The sequence below is a fragment of the Acromyrmex echinatior genome, chromosome 3 (assembly GCF_024713525.1).
Source record: "Acromyrmex echinatior isolate Ae372 chromosome 3, ASM2471352v2, whole genome shotgun sequence".
NCBI classification, from domain to species: domain Eukaryota; kingdom Metazoa; phylum Arthropoda; class Insecta; order Hymenoptera; family Formicidae; genus Acromyrmex; species Acromyrmex echinatior.
In genome coordinates, this window is record NC_141854.1 from 764,902 (window position 1) to 776,388 (window position 11,487).

Genomic DNA, 11,487 nt, shown 5'->3' on the forward strand with positions numbered 1-11,487 from the left:
TATTTTTGGAAAGTCAATACATTTTTATCACAGATAAAATTCTTTGAGATGACATCAATGATTTGTCTATTTTGTATGTTCTGTCCATTTCATTTCATCCACATATTGACAACAAGATATTTTGAAATGACTCACCGATTTTAATATGTAAAACTAGTGCACTTTATGTGCGAACAATTTTTGTACACTTTTGGTAATATACAGAGTGTTTTCAAATTCGTGCCCGCAAAGTACAAGACGTCATACTTTACGTTAAAAGAAACAATTCTTTTCTTTTGCAAAATTGCATCTGACAAGTAGTTTTTGCAGGAGAGCAGGTTGAAGTTAACGAATAAGTGCTCTGATCTATGTGACGCTTAAGGCCGGCGCGCACTCCTCATTCACTTGTCAACCTAATCCTAATATGCTTGGTGAGTTTTGTTGAACGTTCTATTCTTTTAAATATTGCACAACTACGTATGGTAGTTAAATATGTATTAATACATATTTATAATAGAATATATTTATAATAGAACTCAAAATATATGTATTGCGAAACACACAAAACTAGGTGTGCGTTATTATTCTTACAGTATGTCGGCGCGACACTAAAGCAAAGGGAGCAAATTCTCACTCGACGAGTGTCATCTAGATTTACCAGTCGATACAGAAACTATTTATCAAAAGAACTAAGATGTATGACAAACATCTATATTACAACACTCTTACTATTTTGTTATATACGCAATAAGAGTTTGTCCTTGAGAAAATTAAAGCGTCCTTAAGCCAATCTTTTGGTTAAAATATCAGCTAACTGTAATTCGGAAGATACATATTCCTAAGTATATATTCCTAAGTACATATTCCATTTTGTTTGTAAAAAGAATGTTTCCCTTTTCAGCTGCGTTCAGATTCCTCACCCGGGTGCACTCAGTCATCCAGAAAGCGTTCACATTCCTTTTGAGTACCTTTATTGAGCGCTAGGTGGAACGTTCTGATTCCTATTCTATCCACCCGGGCGGATGGAAAAACCATTCGGTTCCTTGAGCCGGGTGGCATGACGCAATGGTAGTGACGCATTAAAGACTTCCTGTGCTATCTCAGCATATTTGACGTGCATCTATACAAAAATCTAAATTTCAGGTTATGCTTGTGTTAAACAGTACAAACTCAAAGGAGACTAAGTATTTAATCATCTATTAAGTTTTACAGATCAGGATTTAAGATATTGATAAGATATTTATTTTATATCTTTTATCATTATTATATATATTTCAGTTATATATAATTATATTAATTATATATGTAATGTATATTAAATCTAATATATTTATGCTATTTGATGTAACCGATGCATGTAGGACATTCTCTTATCTTAGAGTACGTTCAGATTCCCAAACCATTACTCCGGTACTTTTCGCCATTCATTCAATCATCCAGCGATCACCCACCCAATGAAGAATCTGAACACAGCCCTGCATATGTGTACGCTATTTTCTTTGTACTTGCCTTATGGCTTCCTCGTAATAAAGTGTATGTCATATGATGGAATAAGAATTGTTTTAAATATCTGTGATTATTCTGTATATGCTTCTTGTAATATTTATTCGATCCTACATAAAATGAAAATCTGCATGGACAGAATCGCACACATTACTCCTACGAGGCAAGAGAAATCGAGAGACAACGGCTCTTATCCCGCGCAAGCATGATCGTTGCCATCGGTAGCAGCGCTGACGGGAATCGCATGAACTAAAGTAAAATGTCGGTTAAGCTACTTTATAATTACCCTACGGGTAATACCGTCCTCCTTCTTGGAAGATTCATCTTCTAAAAATTTAAAATTACATTGAATTGTAGTCTTAGAAAATTTTACGCTTGAAGAATTCGTTACATGTAAAAAACTATATAAATTTTACTTAAAATATCTTTTCATATATCTTATTGTTCCGATTAGAACATCTAAACTGGAAACATCTATCTATGGCTCGGGAAGCAGTTGAAAAAAGAAATTATATTGTAAATAATTTGTAAATTATAATACATAATAAAAACGAACGTTTATAATTCAAAACGTATGAAAAGAAGAGCATAAAAAACTACCGCACAAGTTGTAGTTTGTGATATTTAATTATCATTACATTAATAAAAACATTAGACGTTTCGGCCACAATCTGGCCATCCTCAGTAAATTCACAATATTCTTAAAACACAGAGTTATCTTTAGTGTCACTTTGCTTATTGATATCACATATTTGGCCTTTAATGTATATCATTTCAGAAATTCTTCTTTTCATTAATGATTCTGTGTCTAAAATTCTTATGTTATCCCAATCCAATTTATGAATCTCATTCAACGGGTGAAACCATTGACATCTCGGAAGTGGATCTTTTTATGTCAGCCTTATGTTTTTTTATGAGTTTTTAATTTCCTTTTTGTTTGGCCAACATAAGAAGATTCACAATTTAAACAATTTATTTTGTAGACTACTTCACGATGGTCATCCTTAAGCAAAGGATCTTTTCCAGTTTTTATAAATATATTCATTTTATTCATGGGTTTATAAGCGATATTAAAGCCATGAATATGTGAAAGTTTTTTAAATTTTTCAGATATTTTGCTTAAATATGGTATTGTGAAAAACTTTTTCTTTGAATTAGAATTAGAGTCACTTTCGTTATTATTGTCCTCACGATTTTGATCTAAATTAGTTCTACTTTTCAAGATTTTTATTCTATTTTTTATTGTTGATAATATGAATTTAAGATGATAACCATTCATTAAAAGAGTGTCAAAGAACACGTTTATATATAATTATATTATACGATGGTTGAATTTAATGTCAGCTATATGTAATATATATATAACTCTGCGTTTTAAGAATATTGTGAATTTACTAAGGATGGCCAGATTGTGGCCGAAACGTCTAATGTTTTTATTAATATAATGATAATTAAATACCACAAACTATAACTTGTGTGGTGGTTTTTTATGCTCTTCTTTTCATACGTTATAAATTATAGTATATAAGTATATAAAGTAATGAAAATACAGTTAAAATATAAACAAACATATGTATGTAAAAATGAAAATTTATTATTAATAACATTACATAGTTATATTTTCATAAGAAATTAACACATATAAAAAATAAGAGCATAAGAAACCACAGCACAAGTTATCGTTTGTGATATTTAATTATTATTACATTAATTAAAACATTAAACGTTTCGGCCACAATCTGGCCATCTTCAGTAATTCAATAATATTCTTAAAACGCAGAGTTACATCTAGTTGACATTAAATTCAACAGTCGAGAGTTGTAATTAAATAAACATGTTCTTTTGTATGTGAAGATGCTTCATACGGTAATGTTACACCGTCAATTGTCAAGAAAAGTGTAGAACAAGAATTTCCAGATTCTAAATAAAATTGTATATATTAAAATCTTCTAGTCGGAATATAAACAAATAGAATCATTACCTGTTTTACAGCAAAAAAACCAAACTCTTCGTTTTAAGAATATTATTGAATTACTGAAGATGGCCAGATTGTGGCCGAAACGTTTAATGTTTTAATTAATGTAATAATAATTAAATATCACAAATACATAACTTGTGCTGTGGTTTCTTATGCTCTTATTTTTTATATGTGTTAATATTAGAACCACGTTAGTTTCAAGATATTTCATAAGAAATTGTTTTAAAAGTTCGTTTCTTTCTCTTTGAATCGAATTGTTTTTTTTTTTAATTATTCCATCGCTTTTATTTGTTCCTCCTCAACCAATTTTTTTCTCACATTGTAAACCTCCTTTGAATCTCGCCTTTTTTGGACACATTTTAATGGAGTACTATATGCGGAAACTGAATCTGAAATTTTTGCTGAACTCGGCCTATCGTTTAAATATTCATTTTCTAATGTGCAATTAGAATTACTATTATTGACATCGATATCTAATTCTATAAATGAATCAGCAGTAATCGGATTAGACAATGGCGAAAATCTTGCATTCGAATGTGGACACGGAATAGAAGGAGTGCAATTCATTGAAAGGCTACTTGGAGAAAGCGTGGATTGGCTGAAATTTGTTGAATGCTGCTTGATCTTGACACAATTATATATGACTAGACTGTTATTTGACTGAACGAGGATATTGTCAAACCGAAGTTTATGAAAAAAAATTTTCGCTCAATAGAATGACGTCCGCTTCCGTAACATGTTGAGGGAGCGATGTGGAAAGTAGGCCATTCAGCGGATAGTTCCGTAGTCTCTTTAATACTGAATGCGCCCATTGATAATAAGTGATTAGATAATAACTGGGCGGTAATTTATGATATAAGTTTATACGTTCAAGATAAGTATAATAAATGGACAGTATAAGAATATTCACATAGCAGTTTTAGTCAGTACAATAATTTTTTCATAATCTGTGCAATTTGTTAAATTTGATTTTATATTACAATTCAAAACAAATTTAATCTTTGGAAATGATTATCAATCCGCTTAATGTTGTTAGAATTTTATTAGTATCTATAAATTCAATATCTAACAGAAACACCAATAACTGAGCAGAAATAGAATTAAAAGAAAATATACAAAAATTATTGCTGGATAGCATTTTTTACTGTAATGAGTTGGAAGAAACCTATTTCGATTATCAAGAATCTTATAAGCTACATAATTCTGAAATTGAAGATGATGAAGAAGCATGGAGTGAAGATAATTTAAATTCTCATTTTCAATGTTCAAATGATGATGCAGACAGTTCTTATAAAAGATGAGCTGTTGAGTATTGGCGGAATTAGGACATTAATAAAAAAAATAAAAACAAAAGGAATCATCCGCTAAAATCAATGCAAAATACATTTAGAAGAGTTCCAACTGAACGTCAATTATCGGGCGTCGATGGTTTGACGCCTTGTGCGTTTCGACTCGCGACCTACCATTCCGAGTTCGAGTTTTACCGGCACCCCACATAATGTCAGCTTGTTCCTACAAGCTCGAGGCTATCTAATCACTTGATTGCCTCAGGATCATGGATGAGCCAATAAGCTTTTTAGCTTATGCAGGAAGGATGCTGATCAGATTGAAAGCTCGACGCCCTGCCTCGGAGCTAGGCCTGGGGTTGCTGAGTGATTCCTGTGAAGCGTCCCGGCGACACCCAAGCGCTGGCCGACTAGTATTGCGTATAGGCGACGCAAACTAGGCTACGACGATTCGACCGATGATCTAGATTGGTACCGCGGGGATTGTGGCAATTGCTCGTGCCTAGTCATGGATGGGATTCGCGATAGTAGTGGTTGATAGCTACATGCTGACTAAGACATCGGGGCCTTTGGCCCCGACGGGTGAGCTGCGTATCATGCTCGAGAACCTGCTTAGCTGGTAGAGCATGGCTAATCGCTCGCTTCAACCAGTGAGTTGCTTGTTGGGATCTACATCCCGCGAACGTGAGTTTCGGCATAACTGTGACGCGCTGATTGAACGTATTCCAGATCCCGCGTCCATGGAAGCCGTGTGAGTTAATGTTTAAATGCAAGTATCACACGTAAAATACTCACACTCTTCTGAATGTCAATTAAGACGATGGGAAGAACAATTACATTCAGGTAGAAATCGTATAGAAAAATTATCTTACATTTTCAAATTTACACATGAAATTTACTGCAGCTGTTGAATCAGGATATATATTCATAGTTCATGATATCGACCTACAAAGGTGAGCTTTACAAGCTCTTTCAAGAAGAAATAGGAAATCCTATATTTAATGCATCTTAGTTGGATATCAACATTCAAAAAGTCCTACCGAATTGTTTCGAAAAAATTACGAAATTTATAATAACTAGAAAAACAATAGAAGATTCCGTTGAGTTGCAAAATATAGCTACAGATTTTCTGAAAACAATGAAACCACTTATTGAACAGTTCGGATCTGAAAATATTTTTAATTCTGATCAAAGTAGTTTCCAATTGGAAATTCATTCTGAAACGTCATTATCTAATGAAGAAATAAAAAAAGTGTTGTACAATCTATATCATCAACAACATACTCATACAATAATATCGTATAATGGAAATTTGCTGTCACCTTTATTTATTATATTGAAAGAAACTAATGATATATTTGGACAAGAAATCTTATTTACACCAATAAATGTTACCGTAAAAGCATCGAAATCTGATAAAATGACTTCAGGTAATTAAACAAATTTCCTTTTACAATACATTTTCAGACAGATATTGTTTTACTATTAAAAAGTAAATATAAATTTGCATAAACGGAATAATATAATGAAATTATAAGTCTTATTTCTGTGATATATTTTATATTTTATTTAAGAATCTCATAACAGTCATATAAATAGTTATTAATTTAACATTTATATTTCTTTTGCAATATTTTTTTTCCAGTTTGTCTTTACCTAATTTTATGAATTTATTTAGTTTATTCATCGCATATAGCATATAGTTTATATGCTATATTAAGATTGTTTTTTCCGCGATTGTTTTAAATTTTTCTGAGATTTTATTGACATATAGAATTGGAAAGAACTTTTTTATATTATCATCGATTGAATGATCATTACTATAAAGGTCTGTTCGTTTTGACTGAGTTTTGGTTCTGTTATTCATAGTAGAAAATATATTTAAAGGATAACCATTTTTTAATAATTCTTTGATCATGTTTGAAAAGTTTTTATTGTGGTATTCTGAATGCGAAAGAAATATGATCTTATTCAATTGTCCTATAATTATACCTTTTTTATGAGTGATTAGATGGTTGGATTTATATCTTAAAAATCTGCCTTAATTCATCGGTTTTTGGAATATATCAATTTTTATATGGCCACTCTCCAACTTTACGTCCAGAAAGTCAATAGAGTTGTCATCTCTATGTTTGTTACGTCCAAACCCTGGAAATTAGGTCAAGGAACCAATGAGGGAGAATGGAGAGGATATGGAAGGACGGTTAGACTCAACCTTACAGGTATACGGAGGCGAACACCTGTGAGTCGTACGGAATATGGGTCCCCTTTCAATCCCGGAATATGGGTCAACGTTCGAAGGGACGCTATGACCTGTTCCGCTGGACAGTGCGAACATCGATCCTACTTTTGGGTCAAGGAACTTAATCCTTTTGATTCGGGACTGGACTTCGTGCGACCACAGGTATTCGAGAGAAGTGAATGCGAGAGGTGATTTTAATAAAAGACAGGGGAATACCTTAAGTTACATTTATTAATAAAAAGAAAAATAATAATAAAAAAAGGGTTTTATACATTAAAAACTTCTCTTTACATAAAAAATATACATTACAGTTTATGGATGTATGCGTGCGTGCGTGCGTGCGTGCGTGCGTGGAGAGGAAAGGGTTAACGAATACGGGAGGCGAGGAAAGTGTTGCAGGAGCACATCGGGATGAGGTGCTTGTAGAGAACGGTAAAAGGTGTGGGATTTCCGGGGATGTATACTGTGACTAATCTGTCCCCTTCGTTGGAGGGGGACGAATATAACCGGAACATCCGATCCCAGTCAATCGGCTCGGGATTCGGTTGAAACAGGAGGGGCAGGAGCTGATCCAAAGGAGGAGGGAGTGAGAATCCTTCTTCGTGAGAAGGAGGGGAAGGGAATCGTTCCACGAGAGGAGGAGGGAAATAATCGAGGATTTCCTGAATAGGGTCGATAACAGAAGGAGAGATGAGATCTAACGGTTGTGTCTCTTGGTGAATAGGACATCTCGGCGAATTGTTCGCCGGTTGGCGGCATGATTGTGGGTGGCCCTGGGGAACGGTTCCGCCTACTCCTCCGGACATAGGGGGTTCATCCGCGTTTCTTAATACACACTACGAACCGAAGGGTTAAAATTAACGTGTTTTCGTTGGAAACGCATGTAAATGTATTTAAGTACAATGAGTGTGTTTCCATGCGGGGAAACGCAGGGATGGACTGGAAATAAATGCGACTTACTATTAGCTGGGCCCAAGATATCCAGTAGGTTCTAGGTGAGTGGCCAAGGAGATCCGTCGTCCGCGGAGAGCGTCCGAAGAGCACTCGCAGTGACGTATGGCTGGTAATTCCAATTGCGATTTGCTCAACAAGTTTGCACTCGGATGGAATCGCGAACTGGCGTGATTAGCAAAATATTCAATAATTTCCGCACTGCTCATGACAATGGCTTAACTCGTAACTGACCGCGAACTTCACTGACATGGATCGAGTGGTTTGAAATTTCGTATTGACGCTCTGCGCTTCCGCGGGACCTCTATTTATATCCCGAAAAAAGGGCGTTGTGCCCTTTGTTTAGGATGCAAAAGTTAGTTGTCACGCGAGATATACGATTTTTATAGCGTCCTATCGTTGTTAATCTAAAGTACATCGTTAAAGTAGTTTCCAGAAAAAAAGAAGTGATTTACGTTTTTTCTTAAAGAGCCAAGATCGCTCCAGACGGATGACGAATTTTGTTATTCTCGCGGAAAATACGGCTAGGTAAACAAATGGTTACCGTGCATGACTAGGTTTGCGTGCAGGGCTACCATTGTCATTGATCTTAGATAACGCTACTGTGGGAAGTTATCCCATGCGTTTTATGATTTTTAAGCACGACGTGACGCCTGTTTTTTCTAAGATGAAATTGTTAGTCAGTCTCGGATGACAAAGCCTAGATTTTTACTATTGCGTGACTTCGGTGCATTTATAATGTCTTTTGCAATCTTGTCTCTTTTCGGGCCTGCATTCAGGTTGTTATTCCTTTCGGGTTGATTGGCATTTACGAATTTTCGCGGAGCCTGTCCGGTCCTTCTTTTCAATTCTGTCAGACCGTTATCAGAAGGCTCCGCTCGAGTCTCGCAGACGCCAACCATAGCGACATGGAGCCGAAAAAAAGAATCGTGGCGTCTGTAGGACATAACACCCCCAGCCTTAGACAAATGTTGGGGTGTGAGAACGCAACATTTGCAAAAAAAAAGGTATCCATTCTTTTCTTTCGACAATTTGATGGGTTTGACTACATAGTCGGACTCACATTTTTAAGTGTTATTCCGTACATGTGCGTCCCTTAGTTTATTAGAGAAGCAGGAAAAAATAGGACGTTTCTAAAATTCGCCTCTTCAGTTCTTTCGTCCTTTTATTTTACAAGTAAATGTCAATATCCTGGTATGCATATACGCGTATATAAAGATCAACATTTTGATATTCGTCTGTAAGTTTGTAGCTCATGTCATTAAGAAACAGGAAAGAAAGATAGGATTCTTTTCGGAATTCTTTCGTACTCCTTGTTATGTCTATTTATAATAATATACTAAAATACTTAGGTGCTCATTAAAAGATACTCCTGCGCATATAATTTAATTAACGCTAAGATTTGGCAATTTTTGCTGGAGAACTTATATAACTATATACATATGTGTGTATGTTTTAATGTTAAATATATTATACATATTATTTTAAAATGTATTGGGTATGGGAAAAAGTTTCCGCTCTTTTTAAATGAAAAAGATGTGTTTATTTAAACAAATCTATATAAGTTTATTCAAAGTATGCTCCTTCGGAAGCGACAACTTTCTCCCACCTTTCCGGTAATAAACGGATTCCTCGAATGAAAAAATCTGGTTCTTTTGAAGTGATCCATTCATCAAGTCATTTTTTGATACCTTCATAAGAATTGAATCGTTCTCCAGAAAGGGCCGACTGCATGGATCGGAACAAATGGAAATCTGAAGGGACAATGCCCGGTGAATACGGCGAGTGGGGCAGAATTTCCCACTTTACTCCTTCCAAGTATTTCTTGACCGGTTTTGCAACGTGTGGCTTAGCGTTGTGTCATGTAACAGAATCAACTTGTTGTGCCTATTGTCCCATTCCGGTCGTTTTTCTTTCAAAGCTTGGTTTAAATGTATCAGTTGTAGCCGATAACGATCGCCAGTGATGGTTTCGGACGGTTTGAGCAGCTCATAATATATAATACCTCTTTGATCTCAGATGCACAACATAATCTTCGAAGCATGGATATTTCGTTTTGGACCTGGTTGATGGACCTGATTCACCTGGCATCATGCCTTCAAGCGTTTAGGATTATCATAGTAGATCCATTTTTCATCGCCAGTTACGATACGATGTAGAAAATCCTTCCTTTGTTGTCATTGATGAATCATCTCGCAGATGACCAAACGTCTTTCCATGTCTCTCTCTTTCAATTTGTATGGCACCCAATTTCCTTCTTTTTGCACCATTCCCATTGCGTATAGACGTTTTCCAACAGTGGATCTATCAACATTTAACTCTTTTGCCAACCTATCGAGCGATAAACACGAATCTTCTTCGAGTAATGCTTGCAATTCTGCATCAAATTTTTTCGGTGCACCTTCGCGTTCTTTATCACGCACATCAAAATCACCACTGCTGAATCGCCGAAACCATTCTTTACAATTAATTTTCGATGGAGCATGCTCATCGTAAATATCTACGAACAAACGATTCAACAACATTTCCGCAGCACTTTTCTTTAAAATAAAATAATGGAGTAAAACTTCCCGCAAATGTTGCTTTTTTGGAATAAATTCCGACATCTTCAACGCAAAAAAAGTTACTCTTTGTTACGCTTCGAATGAATGCCATCTATTGGGCTCAAAAGTTTGGACACACACCTTTCAAAAACATGTCTTGCCGTTCTATCAGACACACGAACAATGCTACTAACGACATCTTTCTGCAATGGGCGGAAACTTATTCCCATACCCAATATAAAAACACGATGTATTATTATTTTTCTTTTCCTTTATTTATATTGGCAAGTAGATGTTGAAATATTTAAAGGATGAATAAAAGTCGCCAACCTCCAAAAAAAAAGGTTTACTGCATCGACCCATGCAATGATCAAAGGTGCTCCCCATCTCCAGTCTAAAGTGTCTTGTCGGTGTGTCGAAATCTTTTTGATGCGGCTTCGACACTTATTCCTCCATGGCTTGACATTTATTGTCGTTTTACCGCAGGTCGAACAGTTTTTGCAGTCGTTCACAGACTCTCTATGGACGAAGCAAAGGCCATGTAGCATCCTTTTGAGATTTCTGCGTGGCAATGGTCGCAGATTTTATCGAGATGCTTTGGCAGATCCAATGTCCCTTCAGTAACGTAACGCATCGGGGTTTCGGTCAAGTATCGAAACTGTCAACTAAATTTTTCCATTTAATTGGCGTACCAAGATCTTTATATGTTCTAGTGATCTGGAGACAGTGATAGTGCATTGGCAAATTATATGCTGTAATTGACGATCAGGTGGCTCTGCATACGAGGAAAAAGTCTTTTAAAAGGGAAGAGGAAAGCAGGACAATTTGCCTAAGAATAAAGGGAAGATGATCTTAATTAATCTTACTCCAGCAAGAATCAATTATATAAATACTTTGTTAATTTTTCCCAGTATAGTGATTCTAAAAAAACATTTATTATTATTATTATTACAATATTATTATTATTATTATACTATCCCTGAACTTCCCTTATTATATATATAT

General features: G+C 35.2%; 1 pseudogene; it reads left to right on the top strand.

Moving 5' to 3' along the window:
- The first annotated feature begins 403 nt into the window (after nucleotides 1-403).
- LOC147910080 (uncharacterized) lies at nucleotides 404-10,038 on the top strand (annotated as a pseudogene).
- Nucleotides 10,039-11,487: the final 1,449 nt, after the last annotated feature.